Here is a 23585-nt window from a genome sequence, read left to right as displayed (position 1 = left end):
GAATGGATTTGATAAGGTCCCTTCTAATTCTAAGTTAGATAAGCAAGGAATAAGCAAGATTCTGTCTTACTTTGACCACATAAGGGAATAGAAGTAGAAAAGAGAAGGAGATAAAATAAAGGGAGCTCAATTTTTCAAAGCTAGTTGTTATAAGGACTTCATAAGGATGGGATAGCTTAGATAGTGAGGATAGAATTCCAGGGTTGGAATCAGGAACACTCATCTTCATGAGTTCAAATCTCACTGTGTGGTGGGGCAAGTCACTTAACCTTTTTTGCCTCTGTTTCCTCATCTGTAAAATGAGCTGGAGAAGGAAATGACAAACCACTCTAGTGAATCTGCCAAGAAAACCCAAATAGGGTCACAAAGAGTAGCGCACAATTGAAGCAACTAAATTACGACAACAATGACGAATACAAACAAAAAAGCTGCAGCAGTTTAGAAGAGAGTGATCCTTATGGGTTGATGTGATCAAAGAAGACTTTACAAAGAAGGTGGGTCTGTTCTATGGACTAATCATACCACACCTGGAATTCTGAGTTCAAGTCTGGGTGCCACATTTTTGGAAAGGCATTGAAAAAATGGAGGGTGTTAAGAGGACAGCATTGTTCTCATATCATATGAGGATTATTTAGAAGAACTGGGGATGAGTATTTAACCATAAGAAGAAGAGAGAACTTGTGGAGAACTTGATTTTGTCTTAAAGTATTTGGAAGGCTATCACATCAAAGTAGGAGTTGCCTTTTTTCTTCTTAGGCCCAGGAGGCAGAAATAGGAATAATGGGTAGAAGTTTCAATGAGGCAAATTGAAATAATTAGAGCTAACCCAAAGTGGAATGAACTAAGTCTCTAGGAAATGCAAAGAATGATCACTATTGGATATGCCATAGTTCAGGTGCAGATAAGATTAGGTAACTGTGTCTTCCTGCCATTAAGTTTCTGTGACTCCAGGTGAACTTTGAAGAACAGGCAGGATTTTGAGAGAAGAGATATGAATTGGTAAGAAACAGGTGTCAAGGAACAGCATGGGCAGCATTAGGGAGACAGGGACATTCAAGGTCTGTGTTTATAAACCCTTGAAGAGACCAGTTTGGCTGGATCAAAAAGTGCATTTAGAAGAACAGCAGGAAAGGAGGCTGGGGCCAGATTGCAGAGGGCCGGGAAATGTGAGGAATTGGGATTTCATTAAATAAGCATTGGGAACCACTAAAGAGTTGGTTTTAAGCATGAGAGTAACATGAGCAGAGTGATGTGTTAAGAAGTTGTATCTGTCAATACATGAAATTAATTGGAAAGGGGTGGTGGTGATAGGGATTGGAGAACAGGTAAGAGACTATTCAAGCAATCCAGATAAGTGACCATAGGATCATAGAATTAAAACTAGAAAAGAGCTCAAAGGACATTTGATCTTTTATTTTTACAGATGAGGTAACCAAGGTCCAGAAAAGTTAAATATCTTGTTCATGGTTGCAAAGAGAGTGAAGAGATAATATAGAACAATAGAAAAAGGAGGAAGGGAAGCTAAGTAAGGATCTGAATTTGAACCCAGGATTTTGGACCATTCATCCATTTTTGATCTTTCTATTGTGACATATTGACATGATGAATGCTTAAGGAGAGTGGCCTAATGGAGCTGAGCTGAGAGAATTAGCAGAGGAAGAGGTAAGAAGAATTAGCAACCAGAAGAGAGAGAGAGTTATAAAGAGCTTGAGATTTTGATCCTAAGTGACCAATCCAGTCATGATAGCATTGTCAGAAAGAGAATTTAGAATGAGGAGAGCAGCAGGTGCTGGGGGACTGATAATAAGCTCAGGGTGGGACATGTTGCTTTTGAAATGTTGGCAGGATGTTCAGGTGGAGATACCCTGCAGAACATTGGAGATTCCAGAAGTGAGCTCAGGAATAGTCAAAACTACAGATGGAGATTTTGGAATCATCAGCATCGAGGTGATAATTGAAGTCCTAGAAGAAAATCAGATTGCCAGGGGAGGTCTAATAGAGATAGAGGACAGGGCTCAGGGCAGAATCCCTGAGGACATTCCTATTTCGTTGGGAAAGGCAACATCAAAGGCGAGACAGAGAAAAAGAAATTAGGTGGTGCCTTGGGTTGAGGAGAAAAACAAAAAATGCTGGGCAGTCAAAAGGTCTAACCTGCTTTAAACAAGCCCAATATGTGAAAATCCCAATTTACAGAAAAAGGTTCAAGTAAAATTAAGTCTTTGCTTTATAAAAGAGATTACTGAAGGGTTGGGTTCTACAGGGTTGTATTTTAGATAAGACTTTTAATTTTTTGATCAAACTTATGATTTTTTCTGTGTGGGCGCTCCAGATGAGGAAATACCCCTTCTTCCCCCCCCAAAAAAAAAAAATCAGTAACTCTCTCAATAATTTTAGAGAGTTGTTTACATTACTAATAAGTTAAGTAATTTGCCCCAAATTACAACAATTTTTTTTCATAGAAGGGACTTTAACTCATGTCCTCCCTGTTTCAAGGCCAACTTTCTATCTACCCATGCTAATGTTGCTCTGAAATAAGTACAGATTTTCAAAAAAAAATCCATCTGAGAATAGTGCATGAATTGAAGTAACATAAAATATATCTGAAAAGATAGGTGGAAGCCAGATTGTGGAAGACTTCAAATGCAAGGCCAAAAACTAAAAGGTTCCAGTCAGAGTAAATTATGACATAATATTTAGGAGGAGGCTTATTGGTTTTATTTAATGTGTTTTAGAGGAGGTGGGATGATTTAATTTGATATGCCCAGATTTCTGAGCATGTTGTGTTCAGAATAGGATTCTACTGTATGCGACCAAATTTGAAAATAGACATAGATTTTAATTCTGTATCTTGGTTTGACTGGAAGAAAATATATTACATATGCTACAGTTACCACATACCTACTTATCTGTGTACATGTTGAATCTTCAGTTGTCTCTCCCCAATAGAATATAAGTATCTTTAGGGTAGGTGATACGTTGTTTTGTTTTTTGTATCCTAAGTGTCTAGCTGAGTTCCTTGCAAACAGCAAGAGCTTAATAAACATAATTTCAATTGGAAAAACATCTATCTGTACATTTTAAAACTTTCAAATCTGTTATGTAAATGGAGGGATGTTGGGGGGTTGTTAAATCACTGCTGATTACCCCTGTTTGGTACTGTGTCTCCCCTATCATGCAGCATTTCCAAGGTTTATATTTTATGGTCGATGCCCCTATTTCAACTCTTTTACATAAGCAGCTTCTTTCCTTTGCTCCTACAAGAAACAAACTATAACAAGCCCTAGTAGCCACACTCACTCCAAAAGCTCACCCTGGATAGGACTTTTGAGTTGAAAAGTGGGAATTACATTTTACTGAAGACCTTGCCCCACTCCCCCAGAACCATAACTGCTTGTGATTTGTGCTTCAGCAGAAGTCAATGATTCTCCATCCACCTCTCTCCTACTCCTCATAGCTTCAAGCTTCTCTTCACTTCAAATGCTATATCCTCCTTCCCACCACTTCTGCACCCAGAAAGTAAAATGATGCTAGAATGCTGACGGACAGAGAAGAAAGCTGTAAAATCCTGTATCTTGGAAAGTTCATTCCTCCTTTTCTCACTAACAACCAATTGAGATAAAGAAAGCTAGATGTCATCGCTCAATTTGACTTGCTCAGGGCCCCACAAATGACTGTTGGGGGAGCAAAGGAAACTGGCTAAGATTTGAGGTACCATCTTGGAACTTGGTAGGCATCAATGGCTCAGGGAATCAGGACCTCTATTACCCTAGGATAATATCCACTGCATAGATTTGAAAGATTAATGATTTAGTTTTTTTCCTTCATCATTCACTTATACTTCCTTTCCTTCCTTGATAGTTTCCTTTCCTTTCTGACACAGGGATGGGAGAGACCTTTGGCCCTGAGCTACGGAAGAGGTGGCTGCTTTTCAAGACAAGTTTTTTTCTTTTTTTCTCCTTCACTTTCCCCTTTGACTCAACTGAGTGACATTAGCCAAGTAGTATTCCTTCACTTTGCTAATGAGCCTTTTTATTCAGACTATCTGAAGACCAATTATGCTAGATAAATATGGTTAGTAGAAGAGAAAAAAAAAAATCACAGAGCCTATTATTAGATCTGTTTTCTAGTCCCTAATCTTCAACTAACTGGTTATGATTTTAGACCAGTTCCTTTTAAGCTAGGATTACAGAAAAAAATCTTTTTTGGGGGGTTTTTCTCTCTTCCTCACTTTTCATATCCAGTTAGTCACCAAATCCTATTGATTCTATCTGGGCAACATCTGGACAATATCTATTATCTCCTCTCTATACACTATCATCATCCTTCTATATGTTGTCATCCCTCCCTACTTGTACCATGCAATGGCATAACAGAGCCTCTCATCTCCATTTTCTCTCACCACACTCTCTTCATATGCTGCCAGACTAATTTCTTTTGTGTACAGACCTAGTCAAGTCAAGTCCCTATTCAAAGCCAAATATAGGCACAAAGTAAACAAAAACCTGTTGTTCCCTACCTTCTCTCTAATGCTCTCCTTGGTTGTCTTCAATTCCCATCTCCCTTCTCTCCCCCAAGTGGTTCCAGGAGTTCCTGTCTTCCATATGCATCTTTGTTCTCTGTTGTTATTATTAATTAGCATTAATAATAAATGATTCCTATTCTGCAATTAATGAATGGTCAAAGATTATGAACAGGTAATTTTCAGAAGAAGAATTCAAAGCTATCAATAGCCAAATGAAAAATTATCTAAATCTAATTAAAAATTAGAGAAATATAAATAAAAATTATTCATACCACCTCATATATATCAGATTGGCTAACATGGCAGAAAAAGAAAATAACAAATGCTGGAAGAGATGTTGGAAAACAAGTATAATGCATTGTTGAAGGAGTTGTGAAGTGGTCTAATCATTCTGGAGAACAATTTAGAACTATGCCCAAGGAGGCCATAAATCTGCTCATATCTTTTGATTCAGCAATACAACTACTAGCCCTGTATTCCAAAATGATCAAAGAAAAGTGAAAATGACCAATTTGTACCCCCCCAAAACTACAGCAGCTCTTTTTATGGTGCCAAAGAATTGGAAATTAAGGGGATACCCATTAATTGGAGTGTATGTGATTCTGAGAGAATACTACTGTTCTGTACTAAAAGATGAAGGGGATGGTTTCAGAAAAACATGGGAAGACTCATATTAACTAGTGAAAAGTGATGAACAGAACATTGTATATAACACTACCAATCTTATAGCAATCATCAACTGTGAAAAACTTAGATACATATAACACATAACTAAATCTATAACATATAATATATAAATGTATATATATATATGTGTATGTGTGTGTGTGTGTACATATATAAATCTATAACAATTCCAAAGTTCCTGTAATGAAAACTTTTTTGAGAGGCAATTGGGATTAAGTGACTTACCTAGGATCACACAGGTAGTAAGTCTTAAGTGTCTGAGGCTGAATTTGAACTCAGGTCCTCTTGATGCTGGGCTGGTGCTGTATCCACTGTGTCATCTAGCTATTTTTGCTTTCTACATCAAAGAAAGAATTGACAAACCTTGTGTGCAGTTCGGAATATATCATTTTCCCTTTATTTTTCTTGATTTCTTTTTGCAATATAGATAATATGAAAATGTTTTGCATGACTTCACATGCATAATGGTATCATATTGCTTGCCTTCTCAAGGGGAAAAGATGAGGAAAGAGGAAAAGAAAAAGGAAAGAGAGAATTTGGAACTCAAAATAAAGAAAAAGAATGTTAAAAAAATTAACATAAAATAAAATAATGGATGACTCCCACTTCTGTCATACTTCAAGTTTTATTGAACCTTTTCCTCAAGACAGTCCTGTAAAGTAGGTAATGAAAGTTTTATTATTCCCATTTTAGAGATGAAAAAACTCAACCTCAGAGAAGGAAGTAATTTGATCCTAGTCACTGAGCTATCTGTGACAAAGCCTGGTTCCAAATCCAGGTCTCCTGAGTCCAAATTCCAAGCTCTTTTCATCATGTCTTAATTATTAGGAATTACATTATTAGGAGTCTTAATTATTAAGAATTACATGTATTCCCTGTTCCTAGGGTAAGGGATTTATTTAAATGAAACCCTTTCTTGCTTTCTGGTTTGTTCCCCCCTGTTCCCCACTGTTTCCATGCCCCCCTCCCCCTCAGTTGGGGATGCTAAGCTTTGTCCTTCCTTTCAGTTTTCCTTACTGCTCTGAGCTCTTCTAATGTTCTGAATTAGCAAAGATCCTTGTGAATCTTTCCTTCATGGGTCCCTTCCTCCAGTTTTTTTTCCTTTCACCCTTGCTTGCCATTCTTTACCATATTGCACCCATCCTGGGGGGAAGATCAGGGAACCAGATGCTTTGCCTTTTATTTCATTTGCATAATGAGGCTAATGGGGATGAATAATTCATAAGGGTGTCTAAGAGTAGTGGGCATAAGTAGACATATTCTGTCCTAAAGCCATATCCTTTCTTCCTAGGAGTTGAGTGACATTCCTCTGTGTCTGAAGGTAGAAGGAGGTAGGTACAGAGTTGAGAGCTGCCCCAGATAAGAAACTGTTTGGATGCACCTCTTTGGGCCAGGAGGAATGAGTAAAAACAGAAGGGATTGTGATCAGTAGAAATTTACTGCTCTTTGAGAACACACACCAGAATAGGAAATTAAGGGAAGGTATGCTGCTTTTAGAGCTCTTAAAGACCAAAATAGATGGCCGTGTGTCCTGAATGGCTTAGGGCTTCATCCATCTGACAGCAGAGAGCTGGAGATTTCTTGAAATATCTTCTAGCTATAAGTTTATTGTCCCTTTATTTATTATATCCTAGAATATCAGAGCTAGAAGAAGCATTAGTGAGGGGAGAATCTAGCCTGACCCCTCTCTGAAGCAATGATTCCCTTCTAAAATCTCCCTGGCAAATGGACAATGCAGCTTCTGCTTGAACACTCCAATGCCCTGTAACTCTTTATCAAGGAGGCTTAATCCATTGTTGGACAATTTGAACTACTAAGCAGTTCTTCCTTCTGTGAAATGGAAATCTACCTCCCTAAAGGTGTTTACTCATTGCTTCTCATTCTGTTCTCTGGAGCTGCCTAGAATAAGTCGAATTCTCCTTCCACATGAGACAGAGGGTAACGCTAGAAACAATAACAACAATTATCATCATTATCATTGTTATTATCTTTATTATCATAGGTACATAGCACCTACCATATATTAGGAATTTTGCTAAATACTTTATAAGTATTTTTTCTTCTGACCCTCATAGCAACCCTGGGAGGCAAGTGCTTATATTATCTTCATTTTACAATTGAGAAAACTGAGTTAAGTGATTTCGCCAGAGTGCACAGTTGTGTCAGAGGTCGGGTTTGAATTCAGTTTTTCCTAACTACAGGCTCAGCACCCTAGCCACTGTGCCACCTTGCTGCCTGGATTTATATTCCATATCCCATTTATTAGCTGTATAATCCTAAGTCAATGGTTTTATTTCTCTGAACTTTAGTTTCTTTACCTATTTTATGGTGCTGGTGGGAGAGAAGCATTTTGCAGACTTTAGAATGCCATTAAATTGGCAACTATTATCATTATTCCACATCTCAGACTTTGAGATATTTGAAGACAGTTATTATGCCATGGCCTCTCTCTTACCTCCTGCCCAGATTTGTTCTCTTAGTGCTGCCTACCCTTTAATAGTCTAAGATTGTGTGGCCCATTGCCCACCTCTTGTCCTTTCAGGCTTCTTAAATCCTCTCCAAAGTTAGCATGAATTCTCACTCCCATGTACCCATTTTTACAAAGTTGAGAGTCTATGGAAAGATGGATGAAGAGGGGGAACAGAAGAGATTTTATTTTAGGAAAACAGTACAAATTAAGAAAGGTAAAGAATCTGTGGAACACTGCCCAGAACTTTTATCCATTAAGAAGTGGCCAAAATCAGAGCTCTCAGACATTCAGTCCAAGCCCATTCTCTGGAGAAGATTGTTCAGCATCTGCCCTTCCTTCTGTGCCCTCACTGACAATTACCTGAAGCTGTTCTTCTGGGTTGATAATGAGCAGAATCCTGAAGACCCAATCACTTTTATTTTCAATAAATGGAGGAGGAAGGAAGGAAAGAGTTAAAAGTGAATCTATAACCAAGATGATGATTCTGTCCAAATCAGGACTCAATGTGTGGTCAGAATTGTCACAGGTTCCATTTAAGACTCAATCTAAGATCAGAATTAGGATTTGTTTTGTGACCTGGGTAAAGACTCAGTCTGTCATCATGAACAGAGGTTGTTTGTCTGGTTTTCTGACATTGAAAGAACTGGATCTGGCATAGCCCATAGCTTCTAGTCTTAGCCTCACTAACTGGGCTATTAATCAATCAGTCAGCATTTATTAAGTGCCTACTATATACCAAGTACTGTGCTAAGTGATGGGGATGCAAAGAGGCAAATGACTCCTCAAAGAGCTTACAATCTAATGGTCTTTGACCTCAAAAACTTAGGCAGAATTTAAAATTATTTTTAATGAATATATCATTGAGTTTATCCCGTACAGGGAAGCTGAAACACTGGTTTATTGACTGTCCTTACTTAGGATGCCTGTGCAGGAAATGCTTTAGGAAGAGGGGAACAAAAACTACTTGTGCCCTTGAGGCTTCAGGGTGAAAGGGAGGAGGAGGATGTGTCATTCTTTTTCCTGTGCCAGCCCTATCCTTTAGTGGCAAAGTCTAAATGGGAACTTAGAGCCCCCTCCCTTCATAACCAATTGCTGGATCCCCAGAAAGGTCACGTGAAGCTTTCCAGGAAGGCCTAAGTGACAGATGTGCAGGGTTTTGATCCCTCTTTAAAAAAAAAGGCTGCTACTGTCCGAATCCTCTGTCCTTTGGGGCTGAGAACTATTTTTAGGTACCAGCTGATGATTCTCTTCATTTGCTGCCTCTGGCTTCCTCATTTCTCTCTCTGCATCCCCCCACTTCTGTGCTGGAGCTCCCAGGGAACATGTAATTAATATTTGCTGTGTGGCACATCTGGAGTACTCTAGGCATAGGCAGAAATCTAGCTTGTGTTGGGTCCCCTTCCAACTCAGGCTCTAGACTGAGAGAATTTGTCCCCAAAGGGACAGGAACTCTAAAGCCCATCACCATCTCTGAATTCAGTGATGATCTCTCTCTGGAGGCCTCAGATAAGGGACAGGGCTCCCACTACCTGTCATTCTGGCATTCAAGAATGATTGTATCTGACACATATACTATATTTTGCAATTCATAAAGCACTTTTCATTGCTTGTCTGATTTGATCCTCAAAACAGTCTTATAGAAGGGTCCTATCAAGTATTATTATCCCCATATTACAAATGAGGAAACTGAGGCATTGAGTGATTCTATAGGTCACACAGCTATTGAGTGATGGTGATGGAATTTTAACTGAGGTCTTGTGACTTCAAATTCCATCCTTAGGACCATCAGGAAGTGGGAAGAACTTTAAAGATCATCATCACTAAAGATGATCTACTGTGGAGAAGGAAGGAATTTGGGTCCAAAGAAGAACTGGAACTCATAATTGAACACCAAATAGATAATTTTGATTATATAAATTAAAAAGGTTTTGTACAAACAAAACTAGTGCAGATAAGACTAGAAGGGAAGCAATAAATTGGGAAAACATTTTTTTTTACTTTTAAGGGTTCTGGTAAAGGCCTCATTTCTAAAATATATAGAGAACTGACTCAAATTTATTAGAATTCAAGCCATTCTCCAATTGATAAATAGTTAAAGGATATGAAAAGGCAATTTTCAGATGAAGAGATTAAAATTATTTCTAGTCATATGAAAAGGTGCTCTAAATCACTATTAATAAGAGAAATGCAAATTAAGATAACTCTGAGATACCACTGCACACCTGTCAGATTGGCTAAGATAATGATAAATGTTGGAGGGGATGTGGGAAAACTGGGACACTGATGCATTGTTGGTGGAGTTGTGAAAGAATCCAGCCATTCTGGAGAGCAATTACAAACTGTGCACACCCTTTGACCCAGCAGTGCTACTACTGGGCTTATATCCCAAAGAAATACTAAAGAAGGGAAAGAGACCTGTATGTGCCAAAATGTTTGTGGCAGCCCTTTTTGTAGTGGCTAGAAACTGGAAGATAAATGGATGTCCATCAATTGGAGAATGGCTGAATAAGTTACGGTATATGAATGTTATGGAATGTTATTGTTCTGTAAGAAACAGTCATCAGGAAGATGACTTCATAGAGGCCTGGAGAGACTTACATGAACTGATACTAAGTGAAATGAGCAGAACCAGGAGATCATTATACACTTCAACAACAATATTATATGATGATCAATTCTGATGGACTTGGCTCTTTCCAACAATGAGATGATTGAGGCCTTGTGATGAAGAGAGCCATCTGCACCCAGAGAGAAGACTGTGGGAACTGAGTGTGGACCACAACATAATATTTTCACCTTTTTTTGGTTGTTGTTTGCTTGCATTTTGTTTTCTTACTCATTTACTTTCCTTTTTTTGTACAGTACAATAATTGTGTAATGTTTACACTTATTGGATTTAATATATATTTTAACATGTATAAATGACATATATTGGATTGCTTGCCGTCTAGGGGAGGGAGTAGGGGGAAGGAAGGGAAAATCTGAAACACAAGGCTATGCAAGGGTCAATATTGAAAAATTATCCGGGCATATGTCTTGAAAATAAAAAGCTTAAAAAACCCCAAAGATGATCTACATTTTATAGACAAAGAAAATGAGACCTCCAAGTCACACAGCTACTACTAGTTAAGTAACAGAGCATCTCTGCCTTCCCCATCACTTCCTCTCTCTCCACCTCCAATAAGCCAGAATCTGGAAGTAATAGGTTCTATCTTAACTTAGTCTTGAGTTCTGAGGGGTTGGGCTAGAAATAGAGGTGGGGGTTATCTCACAAGGCAACTGATTTTCATGGCAATACCTTGGCAGAATGTGCTGATGAATGTTTAACAGCTATCTTTCTGATTTAAAAAAAAAAAAGGTACTTGTGATACAGTTAAATTTAATCTTTATTGTCAAAACATTTTCCATTATTTTTTAAGTCTAGTAACCAAAAAAACAACAAATAAAATCCTGATTTGTAGTTTTGTTAATTTCTAAGGTATAATTGTTCACACTGGAAATTTAACAATCGGCTCTCTACCAGTTCAAGCTGGAGTTCATCCCTGCAACTGTCCACATGAAGGGTAAACAGCAGCTATGGGTAGGGCCAATGTGGAAAACGAAGAGGAATGGATCAGGGGAAGAGGGTAAAACATGAAAAGAGAGCAAGGCAAGCTAAAGGGAACGAGGGATGGAGGTAGAGGTAGAGAGATAAGGAAGAAGGGAACAGAAGAAAAAGAAAGACTAAAGGGTGGGAGAAATGAAAACCCAATATGGCCCTTAGTAGTACGTCCCTGAGCTAGAGCTTACCTCCCTTATCTCAGGCATCCTGTTCCCTTTCATTCAGCACCTCTTTCCCAAGCTATCCCAGTTCCCACCCTGGTTTTGTCTCCTTTCTTCCCCCAAAGTCATGAAAATGCCAATCTAATGCTCTACATTCAAGCCCAATCAAGTAAGTCATTTGCCAAATATCTTCCATTATCCTCTCCACCCCAACTCACCGTGATCTTTTCATAAAACCCAGAGAATACATGAAATTGCCCATTCCTTTTCATGACCCGTTTCCTTGCTGTCCAAAGGAAGTCCTTGTGGGGACAGGGAGAGAGAAGAAGTAGCCTTTGGGTTGCCAGAAGCATAAAGTGCTCATAACTTTGCTGTGATGTGCCTTTCTTGCCTCCCTTAATGTTGGGACATTCCCCCCCCCATAGGGTCTATTTAATGCAGCCTTCATAAATGGTTGAATGCAAAAGCCTGCTTTATATTCTGAGAACATCTGAGCTGGAAGAGACCTTACTGCTGATCTTGTCAAGTTCCTCTGGGGGAATATTCCAACTGAGGGCCTGAGATTCCTACAGGAAAAGAGCCTTGAACAGTGTCAATGGTGTGCTAGAGACAGAGTAGGGACCAGAGTCCTGGTTTTATGGAGCAAAGTGAAGGCATCACCCTCAACAATATAGCTCCCTCTCCCCAATGTATCCAGGGACTGAGATCTCTAGAGTTTGTCTCTTTAAAAACACACATCTATTATTCTTTAATGGAAAGTTAATTGTCTTATTATTCTCTCCATATGGCTCTCTTCCCTTGCACTCAGTGGGGGAAGGGGATGCATGAAGCTGCCTGCAGCAGGGGACAAATCTCCAGGAGCAGCACCCATCACTCAGAGCTAGAGTGTCTGCCCTGGAGCAGGAGGACAGACAGTCAGAACTGGGAGTAGGGATGGAGTTGTTTTTTTTTTTTTTTTTTTTTTTAAGGAAGTAATGGAAGCAAATAAACATCTCATTTGTGACTGTCACTCTTCATAGTCAATCAATCACCAATTCCTATGAATTCTTCCAAAATGGTCTCTCTTGCATCCACTTCTTTTCCATTCTCCCTACCATCAACCAACCTTCCCTGAGTTTTATTTAACTGGCTTATTTGCCTCTAGGCCCTACTTATCTACCACTTATCCATTCACTTCCAAGTTACCTTCCACTTGTGCTCCTCAGAACATGCTTTCTTGTTCAGAAACCTCCTATCGCTTCTCATGAACTCAAGGATAAAATTCCATGTTTTGGGGAGCCATGTCTGCCATCACATAAGTGACTACCTGGGAACAAGTCTGTCTTCTTGTTGGAATATCCAAAACCATCCTTGAAGCTAAGGTCCAATTCACCAAAGAGCAGAGTGTAGGCTCCTTCACTATCTGCATTCAAGGGAAGTCATATCTTCTCTTTGGCCAACAGCCTGAGTTCATTCCAATCTGTCTACCAAGCTAGCCCCACAAATTGGTAGTGCACCTAAGTATTTTCATAACCCTTAACAAAGGAATTAAAAATACCCCTACCCAAAAAAAATGAGGATTGCTGAACAGGATGCTAGAAAGAGCAGGTTGAGGCTAATGGAGGGAAATGACTCTAGTGACGCCAAGCTTTGCCAAATTCCCCAGTAAAGTTAGCCACTCCCAAGCCTGCCAACTCCCTAATGCTGCTAGCAAAGCCAATTCTCATTTGCAGAAAGGAAAGGATTATTTTGTACAATGAATTGTCATCCCCCAATTGATTTTTCCTTTTATAAAAGTTTTACTAATGCCTTTTATTTTTATATTACATCATTTATAGATATATACTTCTCTCTTGCCCCCAAAATGTTTTCTTATTACAAGGAAATAATAATTGAGCAAAATCAGACATCACATCATCCCATCTGACATTCTATGCCCCATAGGCAGTCACCTCTCCAAAAACAAAAGAGACATTTCCTTGGGGCATCTAGGTGGTTCAGTGGATAGATAGCCAGGCTTGGAGTCAGAAAGATCTGAGTTGAAATCTAGCTACTTATTGCCTTAGGATACTGAGCATGTCACTTAATCTCAATTGCCTCACTTTCCTAATTTATAAACTGAATAAGAGAAGGAAATGGCAAACTACTCTAGAATCTTTCGTAAGAAAATCCCAAATGGGGTCACAAAAAAGTCAGATACAACTGGAAAAAATGACTGAACAATAATACACTTCCTTAATTGATTTTTTAAATGTTCTATTGATATTTTGGGGTGTTAAAATGTCATTATCACTTAACAGTAATTCCTTCCTAGCCTTTCCCAGACCAATGAAAAACAATTATACAATCTACATTGACATACCAACATCTGATGGTGTGTACATAACATTGTACACTCCTATCCTACCATCCTTATATGAGAGGACAAAAATATGTTTCATTATCTGGCCACTGGAATCAAGAATTGTCGTGCTGTAGTCATGGCTAAATTCTCTCTCCATCCCTCTCGTATCTCTTTATATCTCTCCATCTCTCTCTGTGTCTCATCTGTGTCATCTTTCTTCCTCTCTCTGTCTCTTTGTCTTCCTCTCTCCCTTTTCTGTGTGTGTATATCTCTCTCTCCTCTCTCTGCCTTCTTCTCTTCATCTCTATGAATCTATCTCTCTTTGTCTTTGTATGTCTGTCTCTCTGTCTTATTCTCTTCATCTCTCTCTGGCTCTGCCTCTCTCTACCTTTGGCTCTCTCTATTTCTCTCTGCATCTCTCTCTATGTCTTTGTTTATATTTCTATTTCTCTGTCTCTCTTCTCTTTTTTTCTCATTTTCATGTCAATTCTGGTGCTATCTCCCAATTACAGATGAGAAAATTAGGGTTCACAAAGAGAAAGTTACTTTCCCAAAGTCATCCCTTAATTGGAGGCAAAGGCAAAAGGATAGAATTTAAGTTTACTGACTTCCAGCTTTCTGGGTTCTTATCATTGAATTATACTCCCTGTGGTCCTCATCCCATGGGAGAAAAAGGAACCAGCATCATAGAAAACTGAAGTTAGAAGGGAGAGTGTAGTCCAGCCTCCTCATTTGTAGGAGATGACACAGACCTCATAACAGGGAAGGGACTTGGCTGAACCCTATTATCATTTAACATTGGAGCTGGAAAGGACCTTTTGGTTACATGGTCTAACTCTTTCAATTAAAAAATCATTACAAACTTAATAACCATCAACAAACATACATAAAACAAAATAAGGAATATAATTTTACATAAAATCTCTGGCATTTAAGTAGACCCAAATGAATTAACAAGCAAAAGAAAAAGTGTGTGTGTGTGTGTGTGTGTGTGTATTTTCTTCTAGTTACATTTGAAATTCTAACATTGGTTTTCCTTTTTCTTTCCTTCTTTCATTTATTCCTTCTCTTCCATTTTTTTTTGCTTGCTTCTCCATTCCCCTTTTCTTTCTTATTCTTTTCCCCTCCTTTTACTTCCTCTTCATTCCTTTCCTTTATTTCCTTTCCTCTCTTCCCTTCCACCCCTTTCTTTCCTTATTTTTCTCTCCCTTCATTCCTTCATCCTCCTTCTCTTTCTTCTTCCTCAATCCTTTTCTTCATTCCTCTCTCTCCTTACCTTCTTGCCTTCTTCCCTCCATCCCTCCATATTGCTCTCTTCCTCCCTTCCTTTCCTTGATTTCACCCTTCTTCTTTCCTCCCTCTTTGTCTTCCTTGTTTTTCAGTGAACAGTTGACTAGAATAGTTTTGCTGATTTCATTTAGCTTTACTTTGTATAGAGGTCTTTTCATATTTTCTTGTATAGTTCATATTTATCCTTTTTTACAGCATTATAATATTACATTATATAAATATATTCTAATTTATTTGTTCATATTGCTGGACATCAAGATTATTTACAGTTGTTTTCTATTAAGTGTAGTGCAGCTATGGATATTTTTATACAGATCAGTCCTTTATTCCTTTTTTATAATACAACAGTTTCATTTTACAGGGGTAGGAAAAGATCAAGTCCAGATAGATCACCCCATCCAGAGATTTTAGAATCACATCCCAAGTATGGTTCTGCCAAAGCAAGTAGGGAGCTCCCTAAATCCCAATACCCAGAACAAAATAGGTGCTGGATAATTGGTCAAATAAATAGAGTGGTCATTTTCTCTGTTAGTGGCTCCTAACAGTTTCTGGAGGAGGAAGAGATGAGATGGATCCCAAGCAACTGGAGACCTCCCGCTTTATCTCCCTCTTGATACATCCTATAAAAGGAATAGTCTTCCGCAGCCCCTTTCTCACACCATTAGCCAGGGGTTGGGAGGATGGCCATGATGTCTGCAGGCTGGTAGAGGAGAACCCAAAGCCTTCAATTTATGGCTCTGCAGGATATGAGCATGTGCTCCAACCTAGCACTCTCCCTCCCCCTTTATGGAAAGCTACAAATTTCTTAAGGCTTTCTGGTAAATGTTGGAGTATCCAAGGTGAAGAAGGAGAGATAAAGAGAAAAGAAGAAGAGGATTGACCGACAAACAGACATGCAGAGACAGAGACAGAGAGGCAGAAATCTGCTTCTGTCTCTCTCAGGCTTCTGTCTCTCTCACTTGCTTTTCTCCTTCTTATGCTTCTGCCATTACCACTTTCCTTGCTCAATCCTTCCAGTGCTGACTCAAGTCCTTCCTTCCCCAGAAAGCGTTTCTTGACCATTTCAGCCATCTCTGATCTATGGTGCACAAGGCAGATGTGATTTTATACTGGTTTTTTTGGTTGCTGGTCAGCCATGTCTGACTTATTGTGACCCTGTGGACTATAGCAGCCCAATACTGTCCATGGGGTTTTCTTGGCAAAGACACTAAAGCAGTGTGCCATTTTCTTCTCCAGGGGATTAAGACAAACAAAGGTTAAATGGCTAGCCCAAGGTCACACAGTTAGTGAATATCTGAGGCTGGATTTGAACTCAGGTTTTCCTGACTCCAAGCTCAACACTTTATTCACTGAGCTACCTAGCTGCTTTCTTTTATAGTATGACAGTATTTAATAGTTCTGTGTCCTTAGAGGAGAGTGTAAGCACCTTCAGGTAAAAGACTCTTTATTTTTCCCTTCTAGTCTTTCTGTTAGCACTTGGCACAGGACTGGACATAACAGACATGCTCAAAAAATACCTACTTAGTTAAATAAAGGTAGAAAGAACTGGAAAAGATGGGGGAGGCATAATGGTGTAAAGATGGTAAGAGTATAATATGAAAAACTGGTTCGGGGCAATCTAAGGTGAAAAATCACCTATCAGAACTGTGGGTCAGAGGCCAAAGTTCAGGAGGGAGGGGGGTTGATAGACAAACTAAGAGAAGTGTGGTGTTGAGAGGACAGAGCAAAAGAAAAGTAGAAAGATTAGAAATAAAGAAATGAAGAAAGAGAACAAAGAAATTTTTAAAAGATAGCTAAAGACTGAAGGAGAAGGAAAAGCAAAAGTGATAAGAAAGAGACAAGGAGAAAAAAAAGGAGATAAGAAGAAAGAGAGAGGGGGACAACAGGAGGAAGAGAAAGAGATAAGAAAATCTGACAATTCTGCCCTTGTTCTGCCTCCCATTGGCATCTTTCCCTTTTGCTTCTGCTGCTCTGCCTCTTGTTAATAGACTGGAGCATAAACACAGGTACCACTGAAGCCCAGCGGATGGTATGGAGCAGTATTTTTCAGAAAATGAATGCTCAGCCTTTGCTCCCTTCTGTCTATGAAGAGGCCAGCACTAGGCAGGAGCCTCATCCATCTTCTTGATGCCTTCTTTGATCATGGGCGCTGGACAGCTCCCCTACACACTCATCCTCTGCTCACCAGGCTGAAATAGGGAAGAATGGGCTGGGAAGGGGAAAATCACTACCTCCCTCCCTCACTACAGCAGGCAAGACTATGCTCTCCAAAGGCATCTCTGCTACTGCCCTCAGTCTCAAAGACCTGTGATGCCTTCCAAGTTGACCCAGAGCTCAGGTCCTAAGGGACCTCCCCTGCTGCTCCTTGGAAGGGCTTGTATAGTGCCCCAATCTATGCTGACAATTCCTGAATTCTGAGTTCGAGCTATGTGAGCCAAGCTAACTGTGCAGGTGGTAAAAATGGCAAGATCAGCCTGTGTACACTATCACATTCAGTTAAAATGTAAGCTTCTCAAGGGCAGGAACGGTTCTTGTATCCCCAACATTTAATACAGTACTTGAAACATAGCAGATGTTTAATTCTTATTGAATTGAACTTAATATCATTCTTCCTTCTCCAAGACAAAAAAGATTTGAAAGCCAGAAGTGTGAAAGGAAAGAGACTGGTTCCTCATCCTGGCTTTATGAACTTTTGGAGGGCCCTTTTCTTATTTGAATTGGTTAAGTGACCCAATAGAGTTCAGGGGCTAGAATCAGGAAGATCTGAATCTAATCCAGCCTCAGACTCTGATTTAGCTCTGTGATTTTGATCAAGTCACTTAACCTGTTTACCTCAGTTTCTTTATCTGTAAAATGGTAACAATAAATATTCCTTACCTCCCAGAATAGTTGTGAGAATCACATGAAATATGAGTTATGACCAAAAGAGATAATATTTATAAAGTGTTTAGCACATTCCTGGGCACATATAGCAGGTGCTGTAAAAATACTAGCTATTATTTTTTATGGTCTTAATTTCCCCATCTGTGAAATAAAGATGATAATAATCTTGCCTTGCCTACCTACCTAGCAGCATTAATATAAGAATCAACAGAGATAATCGAAAAAAGCATGCAGAATGCATCGTTTAAACTCAGACGATTATTATTGACCCTGATTTCCTCCTCATTTGTCTTCTTGCCATGGTTTTTCTTTTTTAAAAAATGGGCTCATTTCCTGGTCTTATCTGCTCTGCCTCTTCTTAGACTTATAACCTTGGCTATATTGCTGTTCCTGCCTCTGATTGGGAGTGCAACATGGTGACTTTTTCTTTTCTTTCGAAACAGATTCAGCACATACCAAGCCCTTGGTTATAGTGGAAGTGTTTGGAGGAGAAAGGTTGCCAGGCAGAAGGAGAATAAACGTAGTCCTTAGAAACAGCCTCAATTATTTAGTGGAAATAGTGAGAGAAAAATTATAGCTGGCATCTACATAGCACTTATTATGTGCCAGGTACTGAATTAAACCCTTCACAAATATTATCTTATTTGATCTTTACAACAACCCTGGGAAGAGGTAGGTGTTATTATTCCCATTTTATGATGAAGAAAACTGCCCAATATCACAGTTATGTTAGTGTTTGAGGCATGATTTGAACCATGGACTTCCAGGCCCAACATTCTATCTGGTAGCCTACCACCTAGCTACCTCTGAAAAAGAGACAAGATTGGGGTCAGAAGATTTGAACCTTGGATCTGTCGTTTATCAAATATGCAAAGTCAAATCATATAACTTCCTGAGCCTCAGCTTCTTTTTTATTTTCATATTTTGAACTTAATCCATACCAAATAAGTGACTTTCCAAATGCAAAGGAGACAGATGATGAGAATCAAATAAAATAATGAACCACTTTTTTAGATTATTTGTTTTTTCATTTAAGAATATAATAAAATCAATATTTCACTTTTCAAATTTTGCTGCTGATATGTTTGTTTTTGAATTTTATATATCTGGACATTTTTTAAAAAACTGCTTCAGTGACCTTTTTTTTCTCCCTTACCCAATTTTTTTTCCAAAAATTAAAACAAAACCTTTGTAATAATAACAGTCAAGCAAAAGAAAAATCCTCACACTAAACATATCCAAAAGTGTGGATCTCATTTTGTACCTTCAGACCATATGGATCTGCTCATTCATTCTGTATCAGTTCACACAAGTCTTCCTAGGTTTTCTGGAAACTGTCTCTAAGCCTTAGTTTCTATCCCACCATAGTCATGATGAAAGGAGTGTTAATCTTGGAATCAATTTATCTAGGTTTGAGCTCTGACTTACTCTGAGCAAGTGAAAGAGTCACTGTTGGCAGGACCAAACTAAAATTATTTGCGGTGGGGGTTTTGTTGATTGTGTGAGTCTGTGCATAAGTCATTCTCTAAAACTCAATTTCTCTACCCACTTCACAGGGTAGTCAAGAGGGAACTTTCAAGTGCTACATTGAGAGCTGTTCATTGTTGCTTTTCAAGAGTAGGAAAGACTATACTCCTGATTCCATATCTGATCAAAGAGTATGGAAGAATACTTGAACATTGTCCAGTCCTAAACCTTTATTTGCAAGAAAGAAACTGAAGCACAGAGAAAATATGATTTGTTCATTGTCTGACCCAGCAGAGAATTGAGCAACTTAATCTCATCTCCTTTCAAGGATGAGTAGAAAGGTCAAATTGTGAATTATCCCATTCTGTCCCTATCTAAATTAGATACCTTTACTACATACTAGTTCTGTAATCATTGACAAATCATTTAATTTATCTGAACTTAATTTTCCTCATCTGTAAAATGGGGACAATATGGTCTGTTGTACTTACCTTCTGGGATTTTTATTAGATTTATCAGTAAGATAATCCATGTAAAGTGTTCGTATAAACTTTAACATGCTCTATTAATATCAGCTATTATCACAGCTTATTATTATGACTACTCTAACCCTGAGCCATGAGGTAATGGCCAACTCAGGTCATCTGGTCACAGTATCCCACTCATTCATCTCCCTAAACCTATAATGTGCCCCTAACAGTGTGATGCAAGATTATTAGAGCCCAAAGCACTCCCAGGAAGGGGATTAATTGGTTTTGACAACCCACAGCCTTCTCCCAAGGTGTTCAAAAGAACATTTTTTTTGAGAACAAGCAGGAAATCATTGAGCTCTGGTGTTCATTCACCTTTAGTATTTCTATAGAAACATCCCTAACAGAGCTCCAGCCACAAGGTCTGCCTGGCCAGCCTGGAACCTTCTAAGTGTGTCCTGTTCTCTCCTCATTTAGCAGCACAGAAAAATTGGTATGGACAGACAGGCATAAAAATGCTGTTGTCTTTCTAGGTCTTCTCTCTCAGGGAACTTCCTTTCATCATTCAGTGTCTTGGTCTTGAGAAGGGGAGGGTTCTTAGCTCTGTTTTGTTAGCTCCTGAGGTCCTCAGGCCTCCAGATTATACTTCATCCTCTTCCAGCCAAATTTCAGTTTCACCCCAAGCCTATTTAGCAATCCCCTCATAGGCTAAGCAGTTCAGCATCTGTAAGTGATCCCTCCCACTTAGATTGGATTTGACACCATTAAGCACTTCCAACCCTTTATCTCATTCTCCTCCCAGAGTACTCACTCCTCTGTGGTGTGGGAATGTAAGAATTATTATCCCTATTATATAGATGAGAAAATTGAGTCTCAGAAGGAAGTAATAATAATAATATAAAAAGGAGCTGGCATTTATGTAGCATTTTGGGGTTTTCAAAGTCCTTTATCTGTATTATCTCATTTGAGCCTAAGATCACTCATGAGGGAGACATTGCAGGTGCTATTATTGCCATTTTATGGATAAGGAAAGGACAGCTTAGGGAAGCTGTGACTTCCTTAAGATTCCCCTTGCTTGTGGATGGGAATCCTGACTCCAGATCCAATGCTCCCTCCACCATAACATGCTGCCCCTAGTGTCCAAGACATCAGGGTTACTAAGTGGTACCGCCAGTGCTCCATCCCAGCTTTCTGACTCTCTGTTCAAGTATTCTACTACAGTTCTCTGGCTCAAAGAAGCCCATATGGTCAGACTTTGAGGGGCCCTTACAGGTCATCTATTCAAACCCTCTTATTTTACATATGAGGAAACTGAGGGCCAGAATAGTCTGGGTTTTCTTCAGCAGATATTGATCTATCAATCTTTCTAGTTTGATTAATCCCATTAATCGATAACCAGATATGGGATCTACATAGTGTGAGTGATGAGGGGAAAGGAAAACCTAGGAGAGAGAATACATTGCTTGACTCCATTGGTTTAAAGCCTCTTCTGCTATTAATGAATCCTGGACAGGCAGTGAGATCTTTAGCCCATAGTAATAGGATTTAGAGTGGAAAAAGACCTTAAGACCATCTAGTGCAACCCTCCTACTTTATAAAAGCATCAGCTTAGCCCAGTGCCTGGCAGATAGTAAATGACTAATAAATTATTGATTGGTAAATTGAGTATCACAAGGTCCTCTTTCCAGTAGAGCAGATCCTAAGTCATATAGGTAAAAGATGCCATTCTTTGCCTAATTTCTTACCTAGCCTTTATCAATAGATGAGCATTACTTAGGAAAATCTGAGACCTGTTAAAGAATTTAACTTGAAAAGGCCAAGATCCTATGCTGTATCCAGGGCCATTTCCAGGCATCCTAATCTGTATCTTGCCACTGGACCCAGATGGCTCTGGAGGAGAATGTGAGATAGATGACCTTGCTCATCTATCTACCCTCCCTCACTCCAATCCAATCCACTTGCAAAAAGGACAAAAAAAACACAATTCTAAGCCATATTACACAACATTTGCCTATTTTATGTAGTTTCTTTTTATGTTGTTGTTCAGCTATTTTTTAGTTGGGTCCTACTCTTCCATTGACCCCATTTGGAGTTTTCTTCACAGAGGTGCTGGAGTGATTGGCCATTTCCTTCTTCAAATCATTTTATAGGTGAGGAAACTGAGGCAAACAGGATTAAGTGACTTATTCAGGGTCACACAGTTAGTAGGTGTTGGGAGACTATTTGAACTCAGATCTAGTACTTTATTCATTGTGCCATTTGTTCATGTCATCTTTCTTAGCCTATGGAGGAGGACTACCCAACATAATGGAGACCTTCTTCGTCTCTTGAGTTTATATTGGTGTGCATGCAATTTACATTGTCAATTAGCTTATTCCTCATTCTAACTGTATAATCATCCCACCTCCTATTCTTCTTGTACATATTTGTGGTATCTTTTATGTCATTTCACGTGTGCAATTCATAATTCACAATATACTATGATATATTTACACCTACCACCTTGTTAGCAACTTGCAATTTTGATTCCTTGAAGACTGTAGCATTCCATAACTCACAATAATACAGCATCACTAGAAAAATATTAGTGTTAAAAATAGGGAATTGGGTTTCAGTGAAAATTTTGGGAGTCATTGAAGAAAATGAAGTTTCTCAAATGCAATCCATCCTTCTCCCTTCCTACTCTGAATTCTCAGCCCAGTTCTTTGACTGTCTGTCTGTATGTGTGTTTGAATATACTGGTGGACCAGTTCTACTGTCTGTCCTTCCAATTTCTTATCATAGGTTAGATCATCAGAATTCTTAGTGTTTCTTATGTGAATAGGTAAGCTAGACTCTTTTGAGTGTATACATTCCTCAAGAGATTGTACAGCATTCCAAGGTTTGATGCACTCAGAGCAGTGTTGACAAGTGAAAACATCTGGAGTACCTCACCATCTGTAGGGAATCCCTTTCTAGTTAGGACCTTGTGCTAGAAAGCACCTTTAACAAATGTGCATCTCCTTGATTCATGCCTAATTTCATTTTTTAAAAAATTTATTTATTGATTCATTTATTTTTAATACACTTTGCTTTATGAATCATGTTGGGAGAGAAAATCAGAACAAGAGAGGAAAAACATGGGAAAGGAAAAAAAAACAGGAAAAAAAAAGAAGTGGACAGAGCATGTGTTAATTTGCATTCAATCTGCATTTTCCAGAAGAAAAAACTGAATCAAATGTCAAATCTCCCTTTATAGACCTCACCTACAGCTTTATGCTGATGACTGACACAGGAATCGCCTCTGACCCAGAGATCAGTTATCTCATCCTGAGCTTGAATGGAGCTGCAGCAAAGCTTAAACATGTATTGAAAGAGGTATTAATATGTTTCTGAGATAGTTAATATATGTTTTATTTGCCAAGAGGAAGATGAAAGAACAAGGGCTCTATGAGGTCTGAGTGGAGGAAGAAGGTTACTATAAATTGGGAAAGTCAGGGAAGACTTCCTTATGGAGGTGACACCTGAGTTGGTCTTCAAAGAATAGAGAATTTACTGGATGGAGGGGCATAGAGGGTTTTATTATAGAAATCAGCATGAGCAATGGCATGAAAGAGAAAGTCACAGGTCATGTTGGGGTGCTTATAGTTGTCAATTTTGGCTGGAATTGAACTTGGAATGAAGAAATGTGGAATAAGGTTTGGAAAGGTAAGATGGTACAAGTCATTCTTC

The 23585-nt window shown here is 38.9% G+C and overlaps 1 protein-coding gene and 1 long non-coding RNA gene across 2 annotated transcripts in view; one reads left to right on the top strand and one right to left on the bottom strand.

Moving 5' to 3' along the window:
• The window catches only part of CACNA2D2 (calcium voltage-gated channel auxiliary subunit alpha2delta 2), a 432295-nt gene that overhangs the window by 81752 nt on the left and 326958 nt on the right, over positions 1 to 23585 (top strand).
• LOC141551572 (uncharacterized) overlaps positions 16629 to 23585 on the bottom strand; it is a 29900-nt gene continuing 22943 nt past the window's right edge. Inside the window, exon 3 of the long non-coding RNA XR_012484906.1 lies at positions 16629 to 17243. This is a non-coding gene — a long non-coding RNA (uncharacterized LOC141551572). The remainder of the gene's footprint in view (positions 17244 to 23585) is intronic.

The sequence above is a fragment of the Sminthopsis crassicaudata genome, chromosome 1, assembly GCF_048593235.1.
Source record: "Sminthopsis crassicaudata isolate SCR6 chromosome 1, ASM4859323v1, whole genome shotgun sequence".
Taxonomy (NCBI): Eukaryota; Metazoa; Chordata; class Mammalia; order Dasyuromorphia; family Dasyuridae; genus Sminthopsis; species Sminthopsis crassicaudata.
Note: the sequence above shows the minus strand (reverse complement) of the source record. Positions and strands in the feature narration are given on the sequence as shown.